The sequence below is a fragment of the Myotis daubentonii genome, chromosome 10, assembly GCF_963259705.1.
Source record: "Myotis daubentonii chromosome 10, mMyoDau2.1, whole genome shotgun sequence".
Lineage (NCBI taxonomy): Eukaryota > Metazoa > Chordata > Mammalia > Chiroptera > Vespertilionidae > Myotis > Myotis daubentonii.
In genome coordinates, this window is record NC_081849.1 from 24639452 (window position 1) to 24652162 (window position 12711).

At 45.9% G+C, this 12711-nt stretch overlaps 1 long non-coding RNA gene across 1 annotated transcript; it reads right to left on the bottom strand.

Moving 5' to 3' along the window:
- Positions 1 to 5100: 5100 nt before the first annotated feature.
- On the bottom strand, positions 5101 to 12416 carry LOC132242767 (uncharacterized). The gene is made up of 2 exons (XR_009454701.1): positions 6081 to 12416; positions 5101 to 5963 (listed from the first exon to the last, which is right to left on the bottom strand). It is a non-coding gene; the product is annotated as an uncharacterized LOC132242767 (long non-coding RNA).
- Between the last annotated feature and the right edge of the window lie 295 nt (positions 12417 to 12711).

Below are 12711 nucleotides of genomic sequence, written 5' to 3' on the forward strand. Positions count from 1 at the left end.
GAATTTGGAGTGTGCTGCAAAGTCCAGTTCTCTCTCTCTCTCTCTCTCTCTCTCTCTCTCTCTCTCTCTCTCTCTCTCTCACACACACACACACACACACACACACACACACACACTTATGTGTAGTACAGTGGCTTCAACACCCCTCCTCTGCATTAGAATGTCAAATTTATTTATTCAGCACTGGCATCTTCTACTGTTAATCCTTCATAGTAGTATTTCCAAATGGACAGTGAGGCCATTGAAACTCATTAGGAGACAAAAAAAGCAGCACACTCTACTTATTTTAGTTTAATTAATTGTATGGCCATCTGACCAGGCTTGAGAGTTGGGACCCCTGACTCCCTTCCTCACTGAACCGAGCTGATTCAGTCGCCACCAATCTGATCAACACCTGTTTCAGTGACGGCTGCCTCTGTCCTCTCCCTCCCATTCCTGCCTCCGGTAAACACGCGGGCCTTTATCACCGTTCCCAGGCGAGTATGACGGCCTTTTTAATTGGTCTACTTGCCAGTGAGCAACTGTGTGGTGGAAAAACACAGGGACTCGGCTCTGCCAGACACAAACCACGTGATCCAGAGGAAGTTATGTAATTTTCTTGGGTCTCAGTGTTCTCATCTATAGCATGAAGAAAACAGCTATCCAATTATGTGATCTAATCCATGCAGTACATAATCACCAAACATCACCTTCTGAAATTTAGTTTCCTGGGGTCACTGCACACCTTAAAAAGCTTCAGTGACTTGGCTAAAATTTAAGTTCTTCAGCCTGAATTAAATGGGAACGTCTCATATGAAATGAAAGGCACCACAGAAATACAATAGCAACTCTAATAGGAATCATTTTTTAAAAAACTATTTTTTATTGATTTCAGAGAGGAAGGGAGAGAGATATAGAAACATCAAAGATGAGAGAGAACCATTGGTCAACTGCCTCCTGCCCACGGGGGATTGACCCCGCAACCCATGCATGTGCCCTGACCGGGAATTGAACTGTGACCTCCTGGTTCGTAGGTTGATGCTCAACCACTGAGCCACGCCGGCTGGGCTAGGAATCATTTCTTGAGCTGCATGCACGATGTACTATCCAGGAGTTTTATATATGTGGGCTCCAGTCCCTATACCATGCTATGAGTGGGTTTTGTTATTCTACATTACAGATCAAGAATTTGAGGTTCTGTGAATAACTCACCCAAAGTTTTACAACCTAGTTAAGTGCCAAGAATGGCATACAAATCGATGTGGTTGATTATAAAGCCCACTAAGCCATACAGAGTGCTTTACCTATAACATGATATGGGGGGGGGGTGTCATTAATAACTTGAGTAATCATTCGCTGACTCCCTGTGGTTACCGGGCTGCATAAGGAAGCACGGGTCATAATATAAAAATATTGACAAAGTTATCACTCAATGTGTAGATCGCATTAACATCAGCATCCATTCCTGCTCACTTTCTTGGCTGGTTAGCATCACAGAGTAAAAATGCAAACACAATACAGTTCACTTGTAATGTGAAACTGCACGTTTTACATGAAGTTGACAAGAATGACCCTAAACTGCCCGCGCTTTTGTCACACATGGTCGTGGACAAATAAGGGTCAAAGAGAGTTTGAACAGTTGCTAACTGAGTAAGAAAAAGTCAACAGAAATGATTACATGAGGGGTAGACTCTTTGAGAGGATGGTCTGTATATCAAAAGACTAAGAGCAGTCCTTGGGAACATTTGAACGCGTAGGCACCCTCTTTAGGTTATGATTCTATCACAGAAGTCAACATTCGATCTTTGCTCTAAGAAATAACATACTGTTGCGCCATATACCAAATTTCTGTTATATAATGTAAAACAAACTTAGATTCCATTTTTAAAACTTTTCCCAATAAGTTAGTCCCAATAAAATACTTTAAAAAATGTTTCTCTCTCTTTCTCTCTCTCTCTTTTCCTTCTTCTCCCTAAAATCAGTAAACATATCCTTGGGTGAGGATTAAAAATAATGTTACTGTGTGTTTTAAATGCGTGACTCAGTTTTAAGTTGATTCTCTTAAAAAGTCACAGTTTTCTAGACCATTGTCTTCAGGTAAGGACTTCTAGAAATGATCGTGATGGGAAAAGGAAGGATAAAAGGATTACTGAAATGCAAACAGCAGTCAGGAAAAAAGGACTAATCCTCCAGTCCACAAATGGAAAGTAATGTCCTAGTTTTCCACCCATTTCAAGATTGTCAGGCTCACCTAGTCCAAAGCACGCATGCTCCTGAGCTCCACGTCTATGCCCACTGCTGCCTCTGTGGTGGCAGCGACGGGTCATCCAGCCATGTGGTGTTGAGCTGGCCCCTGGGCAGGTCTGTTGACCAGGCAAAACTCAACTGCAGTCTAGGCGACTCTCAGTGTAAATCCTAACTTTACAAGACACACTCCATCCATTCCATCTTTACCCAGCTTCCTCAAGGTTTCGACTTCTTTCCCCAAAGACAGGAGTTTATACTCTGGAAGAATCTTGTCTTATAATAATTTACTTTAAAAAGGCCCAACCGTGCCAAGATTCTTCCTGATATAAAATCTATAAATACACTTGTGTATAAAACTAAATGGTTTTGGTGTCTGCATATCCTTCAATCAAAGGTTCAGAGAAGGGCTGTTTTGAGAAAGATTTAATGGGGTTTGTAACATAAAACTTCAAATGCATATTGACTTACTAGTAACCAACATGACCCTGGAATACAAAGTGTGGTTGTTGCACTTTTCCTACTATTACGTCCACCTCCTGGTATCTAAGAAAATAATGTCACCCACGCCAGAAAGAAACCCAAGAGCGCATGCCCTCAGAGGACTGCGTCTAAGCTGGGAAGTGCTGTGCGCCATCAGAACATTAAGTGAGCTTTGGCCTTGCAAGATCGTTGTTTGCTGTGGGGATCTTGGCCTGTTCCTAAAGAGGCAACGGTGCTGCGACCCTCTGAAACAGCTCCTTGCCTCTGAAAACGAAAGGCGCTCTTCATTCAGAACCACCCAGAGCCTGTGACCGACACATTCGAGTCCAGGCTTTCTTCGGACACATGCGAAGGATACCCACGCTCAGTAACGCGCCGTGCGAAGTTAACGTGGAAGTGCACACAGGAGCCTTTCGAGATCCAGGGTCTGTCGTGGGGGATGAGGTGAGCAGAGGTGGGATGGAAGGAAGAGGTGGCAGTTCAGTGGTTTTGAACTACGATTCCAGAAGATGTTTAACACAGCACTGGTTTTCCAAAGAGGAGTTTGTGGCACTGACCTCAAGGACAGCATAATGATGTGGCTGCTTTGCATATTAATGAGGGCCCTGATAATGACATTCTCTCTAAGACTGCACAGAGGCTGTGTGTGCAGATAGTGTGGGGCGTGCTGCCGCCCCTGGCTAGGCCTCAGCGGTGGGGCCCGGCTCCAGGGGCGCGGGACGGGACGCTCGCTCTGGAGAGCGTTCGGCGGACGGACGGCATTCGGTTTCCTCCATTTAACCAGGTCACCCAGGCATGGAATGCATAGCTCTGCCAGACACAGGGCGTTTTTGGATGCCTGAGAAACAACAGCTTGTCCGGGCCACTGATGCGAAGAGAGGCCAGGGTTTCCGTTTTCTCAGCTTTGAATGGCAGCCTTGACGTCACAACTGCGAGGAACCGCTGGAGGGACAAATAACAAGGCACGAGCCAAGAGCGCCCTGGCTCTGCTGCAGGGCTGTTTTAATCTCGTTCTGGTATCTTCTGTGGCTGCAGAGTGTCCACAGGAGCAGAGGTGTGTGAGCAAACTGAAAAATAAAGGAAGTCTTCGGGCTGATAAAGCAGACCTTTGACTCGGCCAGTCACTGTCTTCAGAATCCAGGATGAACTGTGGCTCCTGAAGTAACTCTGCTCCTGACAGACGGACTCCCCAGGGAGTGCCGGGAGCTGGTGGCTGTCGCCCCCAAGGGGGGGCCGGCACCTCAGTCCTAGGACAGGCAAGGAGCAGGCAGCCAGTGTTTGTAAGAGACCCATCTTATTTTCCAGGGTGAAAACAGCCTCTGCAGGGTTTTATAATTTACCTTCAAACAATTAAATATCAGCACTGGCACCCAACTGCAGGTGTCTGAACAAATGGGTGGAAAATGTTCAAATGCCGGCAGGCTTCAGTCACCATCATCAAAAAAGGATGGAAGTCACAGAGCAGTTGGAAAAGCATGATCTTTCATGCTTCAACCTCACTTCAAAATTATAGATTATATTTAGCTAGGCGAGTGTCAGAACACTTACATCCACCGCACATGCCGTGCTCACTACAGACACACCGGGCAGTCTGGGGGCAGGATCTGACAGCCGGGGGCCACCCCTGCATGGACCCCGGACAGCTTTCTGTTGCCCCATGTCTGCCCCGAGTTCAGTCCTCTGTCGGGAGCACTAACAGCTTTCACCAAACCCCAGCCTCAGCCACAGTCCTCATGGCCCGTTGGGACAGCTGACGCTGGAAAACCAGGGGCTGAGGGTCATCTCTGAGGGGTGGCATGCGTGTGTGTGTGTGTGTGTGTGTGTGTGTGTGTGTGTGTGTGGTGTCTGGCCAGAGCACAGGCTATGAAGATGTACTCACTTCCAAAGATAAAGGAGGATAAAATTCGGATCCAGAACTCTCACATTAGACCCTACAGTGGAGCAGGCCCTCCTGCCTTTAGCCTGTGCTCCGTCCGAGGCCTGTGGTGGGATCTGGCCTTCGCTCTCAAATGACCTTCCCCGGGAAGGGAACAAGCACTGTGTCTCGTTCGTGCTTTTAAAAGAACCCAAGTATGTTTACTGATTATACAACGGAGAGGATACAGCAAAAATTACTTCGTAACTACATTCCCCCCGCCCCCCCCCCCCGCCCCCAAAACGGGTGGTTATACTCAAAAGGTGAAACGTATTCTAGCCCTACCCTTGTTTTTATTTTATAGGAGCTTTTTTATAGTTTTAAGAACTATAATTAAGTTTCCTCTGAACTGATTTCTTAAACTTTTCAAGATGAGAATGATGGGACTTTTCAAACTGTTAAGTTTTCAAAAGAAGACAATTTGTTTTTACTCTAATGTAAGGGATGAGAGAAGAAGAGAGAATTTTTTCCCATTTGGATCTTGATTAGAATTTTTTAATGTTCAAATTCCTAGTTATAAACCACAGTAAATAATCATTCATTCATTCATTCAGAAGCAACTATTGAAAAGGTGGTATTTAAAAGAGCAAAAATAAATCATTATGTGATTAAAACTCTACGCACGTCTTCACTTCAAGGCGGACGCTGTGCCCATCTGGGTATTTAGTAGGTGCCAAATATCACTGGGATCTAGATTTAATTGTGTCATAAAGAAGGCACCGTACTTAATTTGTTCACAAAGACCTAGAACTCCACGGATATGACAGTGGAGTGAACTGTTAACATTAAAGTGAGTTCTTTATTTTTAAATCACTTAAACATCAGATCAAGCGCAAATGTGAACAAACTTTCAATGAACTAGTGTTCTAATAAGGAAAGGTCATTTTAAAGATAATTTCCAGCTGTAGCAGATTTCTGCTTGAATTTTCTCCTCTGTTTAAAGTCCCTGGCTGCTTTTAGTCAGAAGGGCCAAAAAACAGGAGACAAGATTTGCCCCCCTGGGACTCGAGAAAGATCCTGGGACCTGAGACACCAGCCATGTTCCCTGAACAGAAGGCATTGCGTTTGCCTGCTTTGGTGGTGAGGACCGGAGAGCCGAGATCCACAGCCCTCTTTCCAGGGGACAGGAAACAGGGACGCGCCGGGGCATCAGGGGTTGCAGCCACGCCTGCACGGGCAGACCGGCCAGCCAGGGGCCAGCCTCAGCAGGGACGGTGGCCCTCCTTACATCCGCGCTCTCCTGTCCGCCAAGTGTTGCACAAACAGACGGCCTGATTCCTGTTTTCGGTGTGAGGACAGTGAGGGGACTTTTCCGTACACTTCCTTTAGGAACAGAGAGCTACTGTCAACACAGAAATGAGCTCTCCCTTTTCAAGTTCTTCTTCTGAAAATGGGAACACAAACTTCTTCTAAGAGAATATGTATATCCTAGTTCTAACCTTCTTTATGAAAAAATAACATAAAAAGTTTTCTCCTCTGGTTTATCACAACTCAGCCAACAGTCACCACCAACCCTAAAATTCACATGTGAGAAATTAGCTTTTACAGATCGGCATTTCAGCTCGTTAGGAAAACCCCTCCAGTCCTCCGACCGACCTACCCTTTACCTATGTGAAAACAAGCTCATCACAGTCGTCTCTCCAAGAGTGACTCTGTACTAGACAGCTTTATAAAAACCCAAGTCTGTATGCTCAAGAATCCACCCTCTGTCGTTACCCTTAGTTTCTGAATATGTACACCCGGAGTTCACACCAGGTTTGATTCAGATTCTTTTCTGTACACGTTCTTTTCCCTGTAGCACATCCTAGCCTTTGCACGCTGCCCTGTTCTCCCACTCGTCTGCAGATGCCACGGAGGACGGACTGATGTCTGGGTTATCCCTGTGTAAACACTGTGGATGGATGGGTGGAAGGAGGCAGGAGAGGGGAAAGAGACAAGTAGTAAGAGGAGGAAGGGAAGGAAAAAGTGTTGCAGCAACACCTACACTAGTTTTAGTGAATGGAAAGAGGACTTTCAGAGTTTCATCAGAATGCTCATGCACAGAACTGAAAATTCTTTGTAACCATTATCTCATAAATCTCAAGATAACCCCCAGCAATCTCTTAACATTAAATTAAAATGATTATTTATGACACAGAGGCAGGGCAATGAGGATAATTGCTCCTTGATCTTTCATGTTTTATCTGTACGCCAGCCACGCAAGCAGGCACTCCTGACACTGACCTTCCACCTTATCTGTGTGTAAGAACAGGGCTACGTCTCTCCAAGTTTAAGAACTGTGATAAAGATCTGGTATTTCTATTTGTTCGTGTCCTAGAGACAAAGAGGCTCGATTTTAACCACGGGTGTCCATGTGGGAAAGAAGAGCTGGTTCTCACTCAGGCAGTTCTTCTCATGACCACCTGCGTCGGCATGCAGCTTCCTGATGACGAAGTCATTTACCTACGGAGCAGGGCACTGGGGGCGGAGGACGACCTCAGAGCTGACGACTGCGAAGGCAGGCATGTCACTAAGAGGGTCCCCCAATCGCCTGGCTGTAGGGGAGCGTCAAGGTGCTCTTCCTCACGCAACATATCCTACGATGGGCATCGCCACCCACACAGGGCAGAGGGACTTGCCCTGCTCACGCAGCCCACAGCTGACAGAGCTGCATCGCAGACCAGCGCTCACGGGCTGGTGGCCGCCTGGCCCGGCCCTGGGCGTGGGCCTCTGTCTCTGCGGCTGTCACGTGCACCGCAGAGAAAGCGGGAACACAGACTCCTTCTAAGGGACGGAGAGTCCAGAGAGACCCTTGTGGTTTTGAAGCATCTTGTCTAGGGACGGTTACTGACATGAAGCTTAACCTGCTGAGCTGAGTGCAGCCCCAAGGTGGTCCGTGTTTGCCACAACTGGCTTTTGCCTGATGCCCGTCTGTCAAGGCAGAGCTGGACGTGAACTTCCATCATCCGTGGCTGCCCTGGGAACTGTGAGAATTAAAAGGATCCAAGCGTGCCCTTGTGGGCCTTCATTCGGGTGTCCCGTGATAACCTGCCTTCTGTAAAATACATGCAAACCCAGCTCCGGCCTGAGCACAATCAGATCCACCTCGGAAGCTCGGCTTTTGAGAACATTTTGCTCAGTGAAACTGTTTCCTAATCACGTTGTTAGCCGAGGGTCCACAACATGCCCAGAATTATTCTGATGACAAAGTAATAAGCCACTCCCTGCACGCAAGCCGTCCATGACTCTATTTTCTTCCCCTTGTCGCGCACGCCTGCACCTTCCCCTCGCCTGGCGTGGCTCAGGAGATAAGGCACATTCACAAACACGGGAAGCGAACTGCACGGCACGTCACACAGCAGGCAGGCAGAGAGGCGTCGATTCTGACAGCCTGGCTCGTTCACCTGGGTCCTGCCCTGTGTCACCATGTCCCAGGAATGTGAGGACAATCAGCTGGGACCTGCTGACTGTGGGGAGGAGCGACACATTCCAGTGTCATCCTCAAGAGTATTTCCAGGTCTCGCTGCGGCTTCCAGCAGCCCCAGCAGGAGTTGGAACCAAGCGAGGCCGACCCATCTAGGATCTGATCCTGGTGCCAAAGTGAGCTCGTCGAAGGCCCGCAGGACAAACTGTGTTTTCCCGGGCTGGGCTTGGCTTCTTTGCTTTAAAAGGGATTTCTTAGTATTTACTGCAGTCAAGTTAAGCACTTTCAAATTTTTGCCAGATCCCCTGGAGAAATACGGTTTTATTAACACCAAACACATGTGGTGTTCGAAAGGCAAGAGACCAGATTCCAGTGCCTGGCCGGCTACTGACTCATTGGGTGGCTTCAGGCAAATAACTTACATCAAGGAGACGACATTTTCAACGAGTGCAGAGTGGGCACTTGATGGGAGGTCAGTGCCCTGTGAGGTCTGAGGACGGGGTCAGTGGTGAAACTAAGTCAGTAGAGAGAAGGCCCTTGGCCAGGGTCCACTGCCTGCAGTGCTGTTTTGTGGGTGGGTTCAAGGTGGCCCTCACATTTTTGGAATCTTGAAGTGGAAGGCACTGGGTGAGACCTGCCATTTAAAAGGGGGAAGATCCGCAGAGCAGCTAAGAGCACAGCTTTTAGAAGCCAACTCGGTGGATTCAAGTCCTGGGTCTACCACCTAGACCTTTTAGTTTTCTTGTCTGTAAAATATGAATAAGTAGTAGCTACCAGTCACAGGCTGTTGTGAAGATTAGATGCGTTAATACATGTAAAGTAAGCACCAGGTGAACATTAGCTATTAGCTAAAAGTTAACCAGGTATTAAAACCCAATATGATAACTGAGTGTACATGTTTTTATTTTTAATTTATATATACAGTTTTATTTGGACCTCATGAAAATCCCAGAGTTCCTAACATAATACTACTTCACCTTTTCACAGCCCGTGAGGGTTTACAAAACACTTTCCCTTATTTTCGAGGAAGCTCATATTCTTGTCACTTATTCTTTTACAAGTCACACTTCAGCAAGTGACCAGCAAGTGAAAAAGGAAAACAAAGATAGAACTTTAAGAAATAAAATATATTTTTAAAATAAGTATCTCAGTGGCTGGGTTAAATAGCATTCTAGAAGCGGCTGGAGAAACGATGCTTTAGATGTGGTCCACATGCCACCATCTCCATCCCCGACCTCTCTCCTGAACGGCAGGCTTGCATGGCCACCTGTCTGCTCAGTGCCTGCACTGAGCCCTAACAGACGTCTCAGCATCGCATGTCTAAGGCAGAGCGGCTTCCTCCCTGCCCCACAGACAAGATAACAGGCAACTGTGATCTATTCACACACGACTGGAGTATTATAGCAACATATGCAAAGGAAGTGCAGTTATACCCCCAAACACGTGGATGCATTTTACAAACATAACATGAAGGAAAAACATAACCTGCAGAAAGCCACATAAAGTGTGACACAAATTTTATGTGTCTAAAAATACCGGTTTGGCTCAGTGGTTGGAGCATCAGCCTGAAGACCAGAGTCTCAGGTTCGAATCCCAGTCAAGGGCACTGACCTCGGTTGCAGGTCCCCCAACCCTGGTAGGGGCACGTGCAGGAGGCAACCCACTGATGTGTCTCTCTCTTTCTCTCCCCCTCTTCCCTCCCTTCCACTCTCTCTAGAAATCAATGGAAAAAAATATCCTCCAGTGAGTATTAAAAAATAAAATAAAAATACCTTTAACAATGCACATTTATGTGATAAAACATATTTGTTTGAAAAGTCAAAAGAATTATAAACACAATTTCAGAATTGTGAGGAAGTCAGAGAACGAGGGAAACAAAGTCCTACAGAGAAATCCAAAAGTATGTTCCATCCTATACTAGTAAGCTAACTGTTCACCTGGGTGGGGCTCACTACAGCACGTTTTGTTTTGATTGTGCTTTAGTGCTTACTTATATGTTAGATATGCCCTTCTGTATGTATCACATAATCAACAAATTAAAAAGACAGAAACACAACCCATAAAAATGAATTGTGTTGAAAGTCAGGCCTCAAACCAATAAAATAAGCAGTGAAGGGAAGTAAATCTCGCTAAAAAATATGAACCAATTAATGCATACTAACAAAGCTGGTTATGGGATATAATTACTTTAACAAGTAATTATATAACAAGGATGAATGAAACAGGTATGTGGTACATGGATCAAATGCCAGGCGGAAAGTGGCCAGGTTTACAGGTCAGAACAAATTTATTAGGAACCCTTTTCCTATTTTGCTAGGCGTTCTTTCTTAAGGATTGACGTTACTTTGTTTTATGTGATGTCTTTAGCAGGTAGAAGATCCAAGGCCGCTAGGGATGAGAACGTCTCCCGGCCCCGCCTGGCCTGGGTCTCCGGAGCCCAGGCTTGCCCGGAAGCTCAGAGCCGCAGCGGGAAGGCCTGTGGTCTTAGAGTCACTCTTCCTTTCTCCATCAGCACTGACAGCAGACAGTCTGTTGTAGACTCAGAATCTCCTTTCCTCTTTCTAGATATCTAAGGTGCCACTCTCAAAATTAACAGACTATCACAGACTACTCTGGAAGCAAGTGAAGAACTCAAAGCAACGGCAGGCATGAGGTGCCTTGTGTATTAATCTGTTTGAACAGGCATAAAACAGAGGCCTGTGCACTTCTTGTCCTTTTCGAAGAAGAGCTGGTTCTATTGGAGTGGCCAGGGAGGAGAAGCTAGCTGGGCTGAGATTTGGCATGGGCTTAGGGAAAGAAATGCCTTTGTAGCTGGTCCTAAATATTATGGTAACTTGGACTGAGTTAGTCTCCAGGGGAGAAGTCGCCACATGTTACAACAGAAGCCATGGGGTTTGGCAAGGAAGGGAATGAAAGAATTACAATGAACGCAACACCGTTTCTCCATCGCGGCAAAGACGTGCTAGCCAGGACTACTGCCCGGGGCTGCCGCCTGGCCACTCCGTGGCCAATCACACTAACCACTGCGCTTTCAGATCACATCCTAAAAATAAATATTCTTAATTTCCAATGAACTCTTCAAGGAGAACTTTTTCTTCCTTCTTACTAGAAAAATGAACAAACATTTCAGAATAGTCAAAAAAAGGAGTGCCCGTGACACATTCCAGTGTCATCCACAAGAGCAAAAATCCTGAGTTTGAGAGGGTAGGAAGGACATTTTCCAAAGGTATTTAATAATTCTGTAGCTCCACAAAGGTAAGATTGCGGTTTGTTTTGTTTTGTCTTTGACACTATCACCGATCCCCGCCCATCTCCACCTGTGCTCTGTTTTGACATATGCACCACTCCTCCCCGTTTACATTTTGAAAAATGACATTCTTGCCTCTATCTGTCTTGCTATTTTGACTGGTCATTCCCACACATAAACCGCCCCACTCTGAGGCTTTCCAAAACAAAAAGGACGCTCAGTCTGCCACAAAGCAGGCTGTTCATGAGTTTTACTGAATGGCTCTGAGCTCCTGCATGGCCTGGATTTGGATATAAACTCTAGGGCTTATTACACACCAAGAATAATGGAGCTTCTAGCTATTCAAGATTTTCTTAGGTGAAAAATACCAGAAAAGGCATAGACTTTTGCTCACAGAATAAGTATGTACACAGACCTGTGTATTTTATGAAACACTACAAGCCCAGAGGTGACTCTTCTAGAACATACCATCTATTTTACAAAGAAAGAAAAGAAAGCGCATGCTATTTACTTTAGGTCTTCAGAGATCATCACATATCTTCATAATTAAAGGCAAAACTATAAGGCTAGGCACTGAACACCAAAGAGCTCCAATTTCTATTTTTTTGGTCCAAGTCATCATAATTTGCTATTTCCAACAGGAAAAATAAGTCTATACAATGGTGCTGAATATTTAATTTCCAATTATGAGAATCAAATGAAATGAATTAAACTTTGACAAAAAATGAGGCAAATATAAATAAATAAATAAATAAATAAATAATGCATAAATGCCTAAGCAACCAAATGACTGGATGGCCAGTCGCTATGATGCACACTGACCACCAGGGGGCAGATGCTCAACACAGGAGCTGCCCCCTGGTGGTCAGTGCGCTTCCACAGCAGGAATGCTGCTCAGCTCATCTATGGGCGCCAGACGCAGGGCTCCCCATAGATCAGGACTCACTGGGCACGAGCTCACAGAAGGTGCAGTGGGGCCAGGATGAGCAGGAGCGGCAGGCAGGCGCAGCAGGTGGCCTTGGACTGCGGTTTCAGCCTAATCCCTGCAGGCCACACTGAGGGGCCTCTAGTATAAATATAAATAAAACAGTTTCAGTTTACAAACTGGCTTTTCATGTACCACCATGTATTTCATTAAAAAAGAAATGAGACAGCCGGGACCGGTTTGGCTCAGTGGATAGAGCGTTGGCCTGCGGACTGAAGGGTCCCAGGTTTGATTCCGGTCAAGGGCGTGTGCCTTGGTTGTGGGCACATCCCCAGTGGGGGGTGTGCGGGAGGCGGCTGATCAATGTTTCTCTCTCATCGATATTTCTGGCTCTCTGTCTCTCTCCTTTCCTCTCTGTAGAAAATCAATAAAAAATATATTAAAAAAAAAAAAAGAAAAGAGATAATATTTACGAGACAGGTGACAAACTAAGGGGGGGGTGTGCACATGCACAT